Genomic DNA, 12546 nt, shown 5'->3' with positions numbered 1-12546 from the left:
GGCCGCATGACTGACACGACCGCGCGCCTTAAGAAGAACACCTATGACGGGGCCGCATGACTGACGCGACCGCGTGACAAGGAAAACTCCCAATGACGCGACCGCGTGACCCACGCGGACGCGTGACAGAGGCCACGCACCAGAAATTGTAGAAAACACTCCTAGCGATTTCTGAAGCCCTTTTTGGCCCAAATCCAAGTCCAGAAGGCATAGACCAGAGGTTATGAAGTGGGAGAATGCATCCATTCATGGAGAGTCTCCACTTTAGTTAGTTTTCATGATTTAGATTTAGTTTAGAGAGAGGTTCTCTCCTCTCTCTACTCTCTTTAGGATTAGGATTTAGAATTAGGATTTTATTCACTTTCAGGATTATCTCTTTATCAGGTTCAATATTTCCTTTTATTTACTTTTGTAATTTAATTTATGAATCCTTCCATGTTACAGATTACTCTTTTGAATTAATGTTATTTGAGGTATTTCAGTTTAATATTGCTCTCTTTTATTTATGTTGCTATTATTCCCAATTTGAAGACATTTTTATTCCAGAAGATTTACTTTTCTCCTTTTGGTCTTGGTTAAGAAATCAGTAACTCAGGAATTATCAAACTCAAACATGATTGATAATTGTTATCTTTGTTAATTGAATTGAACTTCAATAATCCCAGTCTTTTCTTAGGAAATAAATAGGATTCGAAGATCAAACCAATTAATCCCTTGACCTTCCTTTATCTTAGTAAAGGTTAACAAAGTGGAATTAAGATTCGATTCTTATCATCATTGATAAGGATAACTAGGATAGGACCTCTAATTTCTCATACCTTGCCAAAAGTTTGTTTACAGTCATTTATTTATTTTACTTGCCATTTAAATTGCTTGTTCTTCATTTACTTTATTTGCCAATTACATTACTTGTTCCTCATTCTCAAAACCCCAATTTACAATCTCCATAACCAATAATAAGAACATACTTCCCTGCAGTTCCTTGAGAAGACGACCCGAGGTTTGAATACTTCGGTTATCAATTTATTTAGGGGTTTGTTACTTGTGACAACCAAAACGTTTGTACGAAGGGATTTCTGTTGGTTTAGAATCTATATCTACAACGCGACTATTTTTATGAAATTCTTTACTAGCAAAAATCCCAACGTCAAAATGGCGCCGTTGCCGGGGAACTGCAATCGTGTACCTTATTATTGGTTATTGTAAATATTTTCCTTTTACTTGTTTATTTGTCTTTATTTTCCCCTTTTTATTTCTATCAGCTACTATGAATTCTCACCCTTTTCGCTTTGAGTTTGGTTCTAATGTTATTGAAAGGAATGGAAGTTATAATAGGAACATGCATCAAGGTCAGACCATTCAAAGATGGATGGAGCCAAGAGGATCTGATCAACCCTTTAGGCAACAACACCCTCCAAGATATCATGGACAAAGACCATTCTACAATGCATACCAGGCCAATAGACATGGTGGACAACCTTGTAATTACCAACAAGCCCCACCCTGTGCTTATAGACCATCCTCTCAACATAACTCCGAACCACCACACTCACAAGCTCCTTTTCACCATTCACCGCCGTATGATCCTCATTTACCCCGATTCCAATCAAATTACTCCCAAATGTCACCACTTTCCCATGCACCATATCCAAATCTATCACCCCGAGAATCAGAGGTTCGCCTCAAGGAAACAGTGGCTCGACTTCAAACAACCCTTCATCAACTGGAGCAAGCAGTAAGTCAATTATCTTCTAGGTGTTCGAACATTCAAAAACCTCCCATAGCCCCATGTGGAAATTCTAACGAAGAGCGTAGCATGAAGGAGATACTAGAAACTCCAGTGGACAAGACAGAGCATGGCTTCGTACTAGAACAAGTAGAGGAAGTTGTCATTGTACAAGAAAAAGAGTTGGTTGAAGACTTAGGAGACGCTGAACTTCCATGGGAATCCAGAGTTGTGGAAAATTCTATCAAGGACGTTACAATTGATGCTAAGGAGGACAGTGCCCAACCCCTATGTAATGAGCTTGCATCTGCGAGTGAATTCTCTGAGATCGAAGAATCTTCCCCAAGTGAATACGAAGATGATACGGAGGTAGATTTCTCTCAACCTCCAGTTTATGACTTAAGTGATAAGGAAGACATAGATGGCTTTGATCAGGACATAGATACATTTGAAGAATCCTGCAAAGAAGTGGAGAAATTCACAGAAGAGCACAAGGGAGTAGAACTCACAGAACCACTGGAACCACCTATCCCAAGGCCATTACCACCCAATACAAGTTTTAAGTGGGTACAATCCTTAACCTTTAACTGTATTTTTCCACTTGAATATGCTTTGCTTGAAACAGATGGCCAGCTTAGAGCTCTCTGCGGCTTTAAGAGTAAGCGGGAAACGGCTCGTACTCAGAGCTAGTGCACAAGGTTTAATAAGGTTCTACGCTTCAACTCGAAGTGCACGGATTGGCATCATAATCAATCAGATGGATCTCGGAAAACGTTTGGTTATCCTGGTGAGAATCTAATTTCTAAACCGCCCAGATGGAAAAGTATAGACAAAGACAAAGGCGGATTTAAAAGCAAAGTTTGAGATCTTGGAATCTATTCTGACATTCGTCACCCCGGGAGCCTGACAATCTATTTGAAGCTGCTCAGAAGCTTCACGTGCCTAGTTTGGGACCCCGAAGGCTATTGGCATTTCAAGCATTGGTGGAGATTTCTGGATGAATTTAAGCATAAGCCACCATAACAGGAAGCTCATCCAATGTCCAACTTAAGGACTTTAACTAAAAGTGCTAGGTGGGAGACAACCCACCATGGTATGATCGTTCCCTTTTCATTTTTTATTTAGTTTTATTTGTTTTCAAGTTTTATTTCATTTTATTATATTGAACCTGGAGTTTTGCATCGCATTCATATTAATCATTGCATTCTGCATACTGCATAATTGCATACCTGCATAAAAAAAAGGGTGTGCGACGCGACCACATCATTCATGCGATCGCGTCAAATTGAGAAAAACACTTCCCACGCGACCGCGTCATCCACGCGGCCGCATGGCCTGGAGATCGACGTAAAAATCCCAACGTCAAGGATGCGAGAAAAGAGAAGAAGAGGAAGAAGGAGAAGAGAAAGGAGAGGGGTTTATCGCCGGAGGTGGTTCGGCGCAGAACAAGGAGCGCACCGCGCCGTCGCCATGGAGAAGCCTGCGTGGAGAAGAGTGATAGTGAGGAATTGTTGTGTCGATCTAGACTTTCTCTCATAGAAATAAGAACTTCGTTGCAAGCATAGCTCCCAACCAACAAACAATTCTCACATAAAAAATTTTGGTTGTTGTCACAAGTACAAACCCCAATAAGAATTAACTGAAGTATTTAAAACTCGGGTCGTCTCACAAGAAATTGCAATGAATTGAAGTGATCAATTATTGGCTATAAAGATGCAAGGGGGTTTGATTTGGAAATTGACAAGAAAATATAAATGACAAGAAAGTAAAATAACAAGAATTAATAAAATGAGAGGAAGAACTCTTGGCTAGATTTAGGTAATTGAGATCACCAATTCATTGAGACCCAATGACTCAAGGTCACCCAATTCCCTTAGCCTAGGCCAAGAGTAAAGAAAACTACTCAAAAACTAGTGAAAATATTTTATCAAACACCAAGTGTGCAAGAAAAGTAAACATCACAAACTGTAAGAATTAATGAAACCCATAACTAACATAAGCAAGAAATCAACAATAACAATCAAGATCAACATAAAAGAAACATGGAAACATAAAATTACATTAAAAGAAAGGTAGATCCAACAAGAGTGCATGAACATAAAACAACAAAATAAGAAAATTAACAACAAGAACTAGAGGAATAAAGATGTAACAACAAGAAATTAAAAGGGAAAACTAGATCAAAACAATAATTAAAAGTTGAATCTAAGAAAATTAAACCTAAACTACTCTAAATTCTAGAGAGAAGGGAGAGCTTCTCTCTCTAGAATTCTATCCTAAAACATGATGAAAACTCTACTATGACTACTTGGTTCATTCCCCCCTTCAATCCTTGGGTTCAATAGCATCATAAATGAGTTGGATTGGGCCCCAAATGAGCTAGAAATCGTTGGCCACGTTTTGCTAAAAAAATGGTCCACGCTGATCCTACGATGCGTGCGCGTGATGCACGTGTGCGTGTCCCTTAAATGCAAGGCAACTATGGCAAATTTTATATCATTTTGAAGCCCAAGATGTTAGCTTTCCAACGCAACTGGAACCGACTCATTTGAACATATGTAGCTCAAGTTATGATCGATTGAGTAGGGAGAGGTCAGACTTGATAACTTTGCGATTCCTTCATTTCTTCATGAGTTCTCCCACTTTGTATGATTTTCCTTCATTCCTTCAATCCAATATTTGCCTTCTAAACCTGAAATCACTTAACAAACATATCAATGCATCGAATGGAATTAAAGTAAATTAAATTTAGCTATTTTAAGGCCTAAAAAGCATGTTTTTACACTTAAGCACAAATTAAGGGAGAATTACAAAATCATGCTATTTCATTAAATAAATATGAGAAAAATTGATAAATTCCCCCAAATTAAGCTCAAGATAAACCACGAAATTAAGGTTTATCAAAGAGCACCGCGCCGTCGCCGTGGAGGAGAGCACCGCGCCGTCACCATGGAAGAGCTACTGTCGCCGTTAGCGTCGTCGATTATTAGAGCTGACAGTGGAGAAAGGAGAGAAAGGAATTATGCGTGGGTGTTACTAGCTTCAGTGGCTTGGTTATTTAGGGCTTAGGGTATTCTCTTTTCACTGATAAACAAATTTGTTTTTTAAGTTATTATTTGATTATTTGATAGGAAAAATAATTGGTAGAAAAATGATTAAAAGCTTTTCTCTAAAATTTTTAAGGGGTAAGTACGATTTTGGTCCCTAAAGTTTTGTGTCAAAATTGAAATCGTCCCTCTTGTAATTTTGGATTTAAAATCGTCTTTAACGTTTTTTTTTCGTATTAAAATCGTCCTTTTATTTTTTTGGACAAAAATACCCTCACCACTACCAACATAATTACTTCCTCTACCACCACCACCACCAACACCAACACCACCGCCACAACCTCCACCAACACCACCACCAGCACCACCACCAATGTCGCCGCCGTCCCCCTCCCCCTCCCCTCCCTGCCTCCCCTCTCCCCCACCCCACCCCGCGTCCCTCCCCCTCCCCCTCCCTGTTTTCCCTTCCCCGCACCCCTACCCCCACCCCACCCCGCGTCACCCCCCTCCCCGTCTTCCCTTCCCAGCACCCCCACCCCCACCCCGTGTCACCTCCCCCTCCCCGTTTTCCCTTTCACGCACCCCCACTCCCACCCCGCATCCCTACCCCTCCCCGTCTCCCCTTCCCCCCACCCCTCACCTCCACCTCCACCTCCACCTCTACCACCATCAGAGAAGCAGAAACAGAAAGCAGAAAATCAACAAATCCAACACAAATTTAACATAAGCAGAAACAGAAAGCAACAAATCAACAAATCCAACACAAAGCCAAATCAACAAATTCAAGCACAAAGAAGCAGATGCAGAAGGTGAATAGCGGCGGCGGCTGGGTGGTTCCTTTCCCCCACCCCCAACGCGATGGCAGGAGCATGCATGAACGGCGACGTCTTCCTTTGGTCGTGGTTCCGGCGGCGGCTCGTGGGCGGACCGGCGATGGTGGCGGCGGCGTTTCCTTTCTCCCCCCTCCCACCCCAACGCGTTTCCTTTCTCCCCCCACCCCAACGCGTTTCCTTTGCCCCCCTCCCCCAAAACGTGTTTCTTTTATTTTTTTAAATTTTATTTTTTATTAAAATAGGGGTAGTTTGGGAATTAAATTAAAAATTTTATTAAAAAGGACGATTTTAATACAAAAAAAACTTTAATGACGATTTTAATTCGAAAATTACAAGAGGGACGATTTCGATTCTAGACCAAAACCTTAGGAACCAAAACCATACTTATCCCAATTTTTAACTATGAATAATTTTAGGCAACTTTTTATAAATGTTATTTGTTAAATTTTTTTGAACAACCCTTATAAAATGTTGTATTTTTATTTAAAAGTGTTGTCTTAAAATTTTTATATTGCAACATTTTGTAAACATTGTTTTAGATATCAAAGGCAACTTTTGTTAAATGTTGCTTCGAATAAGGGTTACTTTAGGGCAAAAATGTTGTAGTGACATCAAATTGTAGGATCTATATTAAGGATTAACTTAAACAAACTATTTCTTTTGTAATAGATTTGTTTTTTCAATTAGTTAGCTTCAGCTGGCTACACCTCTAGTTGGCTACGACAAGTCTCTGGCTTGTCAAAAAAATGGGGTTGCTATGCCTACTCATAAACTACACACTGCAGGGTCTATCAGTTTTGGTGAACACAAGAGAAGAAAGGTATAAAGAAAGATATTACCTATCTCAAATGATTTATGATAGTATATTCTAATAAATATTGTTACAAGAAGCTAAGTTGAAGCGCCGTGTGTCTTTCCTTGAAGTATATGATGATGTTCATAAGAAAAAAAGTGGAGAATATGTTTCTGAAGTATCCAAGAAAATTATTGTAAGTGTCTTTAATTTTGTAGTATAATTTACTTTCAGTTTTCTTAATAATATGTCCTTATTTTTCTGTTGTAGGACTTATATGGAGAGACAATATCACAAAAATATGGAGAAGATTTATTAGATCAACCTGAAGTTGATCCTGACGTGTGGACAGAAGTTGCAGGAACCAAGAAGAAAGGACAGGTTCATGGGTTAGACCGCAGTCTAGATATTGGTATTTGTGATCATAGAAATGTGCCATTACCAGAAGATACAGGTGTTTCTACGTCAAACCGGTTTCACAAGCGGACATCACTGAAGCTATTAAAGAAACATTGCCTAGTGCTATAAATGCAGTATTGTCTAGTGTTGTAAATGAAGCTATACAGAGTAATCTACTGTCTCTCCTTTCTTAGATTCCATGATTCTCCCAAGAAAATGACCATTAGAGTGATTTTGCTGGCAATAATATTGATTAGGTGGCTTATGTTAATGCATTTTGTTAGGCTTAGCTTATTTAGGTAGTTTATTTGTTTGATAGATAATTGATTGGGTAATTTGTTTCATTTTCAGGTTTTATAGAAGTTATTGTTAATTTTATTGGTAGTTTACTTAGTTGATAAATAATTATTTGGATTGATTTTTATAATTATTGATATTGTTAGATTTAGCTTGTTTTAGTATTTTATTTGTGAAGTGCCTATGTTGGAGATGTTACATTAGACTTTTATTTTAATAAATATGTTGGGTTTGATTTTTTTTTTAAACATGTATAATTTTGATGAATTAATTTTATTTGTATGCATTATAATCTTAGTTCAATCACTAAAATAAAAATATAATATGACATTTATTTTAGTATAGCGACAAAATTGAAATCCTACCGATATTCTAGAAAAATTAGTGACATACTTGCTGTTGATGATGGTGACAAATTAAAGACTCTATTGCGACTGAAATATTTGTGAGATACCTATAGATTTGTTACTAGTTTAAAAGAAATTTGAGATGATATTTTGCGATAGTATTGCAACTAATTGGCTACATATTATTTCTTAGCAAATTAGCGACTATTTCATAACTCTACTTTCTCATTTCGAATAGCTTTGGTTTAGCGACAACATTCCTACAAATTTGACTGAGGATTTTCAAAGATTAGCTATCGATTTGCTACAAAATGTGACAGATTTTCGATCATATTAGCGGACAACTTGCGACGAGTTAGGTTCGAAAAAATTCCTTCCTAATTAGCGTCAACTAAGCATTATATTTCGTCTACGAAGTTAGCCTGCATTTAGCGATGAGTCTGCTACAGTAGAGTTTGTCGCTAATTAGCGACTACCATTTAATCTATTTCTTCTATGGAATTAGCTTTTACTTTAGTGATGGATTTGCGACTATCTATTCGGTAGCTAAAAAATTTTTCGATGAATTAGCGACTGTTGTGTTTGCATCACTAATCTACGACTTGTAATTAACGAGAAAAGCATTAGTTGCTAGGCGGTAGCTAATCCGTCACAAATTATATTTTGCTTCAAATTAGTGATGATTTTACGACTCTTTTTGTGGTAGCTAATCGACCATATTCTTGTAGTGTACGTCGTAGAGTCAACAGAGTATCAAGTCTCAACCTGGAGCAAGTGGTGGCAAGCCACTGCGTCTACCCAGGAAAACTCGTGTCTCAGATAATTCAAATAAATAAGCCATATGAATATTTTAATCATAATTCATCAATATCCATATCATCCTCAATATCATCATTATTCATCAATTTATATCTCATTTCCAAATTCATTCAGCAATCATACTTTAAGCAATCCTCATCATCCTTCATTCAAATTCCATTATCATCATCCATCCTCCCATTCCGCTCATCAACAATCTCAATTCAAAACATAATTCATTCTTTTCTAAATAAATCAAACTTAAAACATACAATTTTTAAAACCAAATCTTTTTAAATAATTACCTCAAACAAACCTTCCAATTTTTTATAAAATTTTGACAACATCTCCTCTAAAACTTGGACTCTGCCACCCTTTTCGGGTCTCATCCAAACATTTCTCAAACCCTTCTCAACCATTTCCAAATCTCAATCATTTTCCAAAATTCAATCAGTTCCAATATCAAATTATTTTCAAATCAAACTAATTCCAATAATATTTTTTTTAAATCAAACCATATCAAATATTAAATCATTTATAAAATCAAACTAACTTAAAATCAAACCGCTTCCAGAATCAATTTATTTTCATATCTCAAATCATTTCCAAAGTTGATTCATTTACATTACCAAATTAACTCCAAAACCAAGAAAAACAACTTTTCATAATAATCAAGTAAATAACTTTTCAAACTAATTTCTTATCAACAACCCTACACCACTCAAGCAATCAAGCAACCAATAATTCAATCTAGCAAACAACCACATCCACAAGACAAACATAATCACAAAAGTATATTGTTTGCATCAATATCTATTTATAACAACTCTATAATATAAAATAAATTTCTACCTCAAAAAGTTGAACCCATAAACTAAATGCGTCACAAGAACCATTTCTCTCCACCCGAAATTAACTGCAGCTTCAACAACAGGTCTGCTCACTTTAGCAATAGCAGAAACGGCTTTAATCGCAATAGGCAATCCCGATAACTTAATCCTAAAACATAAATATCACGAAAAACTTAATAACATATAACGAAAAAGTAACAGCGATGGTTTGAAGTAAAATATACTTACGGTAACAGCAGAATGGAGCAACAGCAACTTCCAACTGTCCTCATAGCGGCTCCGGTGATGGCGGAAAACCTCAGCGGAAGCTGCAATAACATCGCAGTGATAACAATATCCCTAGAAATTGAAAGAATGGGAACCGAAAGCAAGAATACTCTTTACCAACGGCAGTGGCGGCGACTAGGAACTCCGGCAATGGCTGCGGTAGCTCACGAGTGGCTCTGTCAGTCCAGCAACAGCGGTGACTCCCTTTCCTCTCTTCTGTCTGTGCTTCTGTTTCCCTCTCCTTGCGTCAGATCCTCGTGGTGGCCTAACAACTTCAGAACAGTGATGGCAGTGGGTGACCTAGCGGCAGCAGAAGGTCCCAGCCCCAACCGCGATGTCGTTCCTCTCCTCCGCATGCGACAGTTTCGACCTCCCTTTTGCACGCAACATGATGGCTCTCCTCCTCCTCTAGTTCGTGTGATGGTGGCAGAATCTTGGCGATGTCTTGGACAGCAGCGACAGCGCGCGATTTCATCTTCTCTGTCGCGCCTGGCTCTCTCTCTTCTCCCCTCGCGTTCGTTCTCTCTCTACCCCAATAGCGATGCGACGGCGATTTGGCAGCGGTGGTGGTGGCGAGTTGGACGCGGTCTGGGCGGCGGCGGCAGCGTGACACAAGATGCGACTCCTCCCTTGGCACTCCCTCTCTTCTCTCCTTCCCCGATTCTGTTTCCCTTTTCTTTCCCCCTCTTCTCCCATTTCTGCATAGGTGTGGCTGTGTTTGTGTGTATTGGGTGAGGGGTGTGGCGGTGAGGCGGTGGAAATTAGGTTTTGTGTGGTTTAATTTGGGAAATAGGGTTTAATTTGGGGCAAAAGTAAAATTAGAAATTTTTGGTAAATTGGAATTTGGTAAATTTTAATAAAATTAGTGTATATTGTATAAATTTAAAATTTTATTTAATCCCTTAAAATTTTTTTTTAAAAAAAATATTATTTATTCATCAGTTTGATAAATATTTTTTAATTAAGTATTTTAATTTAAAATATATGATAATATAATTAATTTTCTTTGTTTATAAAAAAATTAAAATATTAAATTTTAAAACTCAATTATTTAAACTAAATCGTATAAAATTTTTATTATTTTACATTTGCTAAACTTTATAATTTAGATATAGAAAATAATTCGATAATTATAAATCAGATAAAATCTTAAATTATTTTAAACTCAATTAATCAAAATTTGCTTTAATTATATTTAATAAAATAATTTCTAAGATTAAAGTATTTATTGAATAAATAAATCGAAATTAGCTTTTAATAAGATTTTTTCAAAATTTCAGGGTCTTATATCCTATCCACCTTATAAAAATTTTAGTCCTCGAAAATTAAAGTATTACATAAGATCTTACATAGTTTTAATACTTTATTTTTGAATACTTTAAAAAAGTAAGTAGTCTTGGCATATATATAAATTTTTAAATAGCAGATAAACCATAAGACTTAGAAATAAAGGAAAAGCATACTGTAAAGCAGAAGTTACAAGATAGGCTCAAAAGAAAAGGGGTTACATGGTGTCAACACTTTACCAAAATTTGAAACACATTAAGATGCAAATTTTCAAGATAGGTATTTGCAAAAGAAATGCAATCGACAAGCCAACACTCTTGTTCCCTTAACTAATCAATCATTAGGCGCTTCCCAACTCACTTATAACTCCCCAAGAACATTCTTACTTCATAATCTCATGATCCCATTCTGCTGCACACCTCTGACACATTCATGGTAATAACTAGTTTTCATATCAAGCCTTAATGTTTCGATTTCCCACACTTTAACATAATTTATCGTCAAAACTCCCTACTTAAAATCCTCAACCTCATCAAGATTTTGCAAACTCACTATCGGTCATAAATCCAATATCAACAAAACTTTTTCGCGTAAAACAAAGCTCCATAATATCTTGTGGCATCACACACTTACAAGCTTTACCTTTCGCATTCGCTAATCGTGTCCTAAGAACTAATGTATTACTTGCCATATCTAAGATCGCACATGATACTAACACATATCTCGAGTTCACTCAGAAGGTCACGAGAATTTTGAAAGGAAAGACAAGCAACAAAGACAGTACTCATAAGAATTTGGAAGAATGAGTTAAATTTCAAGTAAACAAGAATGCACAAGGAATGAAGTTTGTCGGAAAGGAATCATTTAGAAACTTCAAGGAATCAAAGAAATTCAATAGGATCAATAAGAAGAAAAACAGTGCATTAGTTTGAAACAGATCAGGCTGAGTCGAAGAAGCATGAGATTTTACAGAAGAGAAATTATCAAAACCAATAGTAACGCATCGCAGAGGACCAACTTCAAATTATCACAAGGGTTCATAGTTCGTGGAGGAACATAAGATCAACAATCGTGTTGCAAGAATTTTAACATAGTCGAAAATATAAACAGATCAAGATATGCATAAGGTACAGATTGTGAAGCAAGGAAATATAAGTTACATCTCAAGAAAAGAAAAAAAAAACAAATGACACATCAAATTACACGGCACGATTAAAACGCTTAAGCCTATACCACCTAATTAGAAGGAGCACTTAACATTTTCATAGATTCAAGGATCCATGTCGTACCAAAATAATTTTCAAAGAGATAAGTGCAAGTATGTTCAAAGAGATACAAATCTCAGTAAGAAAAGAATAAACGACAAAGATAAGATTCACATAAATTCGGAAGGAGGCGTAGGATTACAACTAAGCAATAAAGTACAGGTACGAGAAAACGTTTCAAAAAGAGTCATTTCGCATCCTAACAAGAAATATTGAATTTAGGAACTCCAAAGGAAACAAGAAAAGCGTAGTGATAAATTAGATCAAAATAAACTAAAACCAAATCAGAGGAGCACAAGGTTTACAAGAATATAAAGAAATGGTTCAAATCACCAACAAATAAGAATGGTCAAAAGTCATGAAGTATGCCGGAAGGAAGAATCAAAATGCAAATAGGAAACAATTTTGATTTCAAAGGACTCCAAGAGAGACCATAGAAGAGAACAGGGCAATTGTTTTACAAAATTCACGAGAATTATAAAAAACGTAAATATTGCGTCATGTTAAAAAAAAATTCAAGTCGAACTAGATTATGCGAGATTTGTGAAATGAAAATTAGCTAGGCTAAGGATGAAATGTTTTCTCAAAGACCTTGAACGATACCTTACATAATCAATTAAGAATTTGCATAAAAAC

Source organism: Arachis ipaensis, chromosome B1, assembly GCF_059453495.1.
Source record: "Arachis ipaensis isolate K30076 ecotype BB chromosome B1, ASM5945349v1, whole genome shotgun sequence".
Taxonomy (NCBI): Eukaryota; Viridiplantae; Streptophyta; class Magnoliopsida; order Fabales; family Fabaceae; genus Arachis; species Arachis ipaensis.
Note: the sequence above shows the minus strand (reverse complement) of the source record.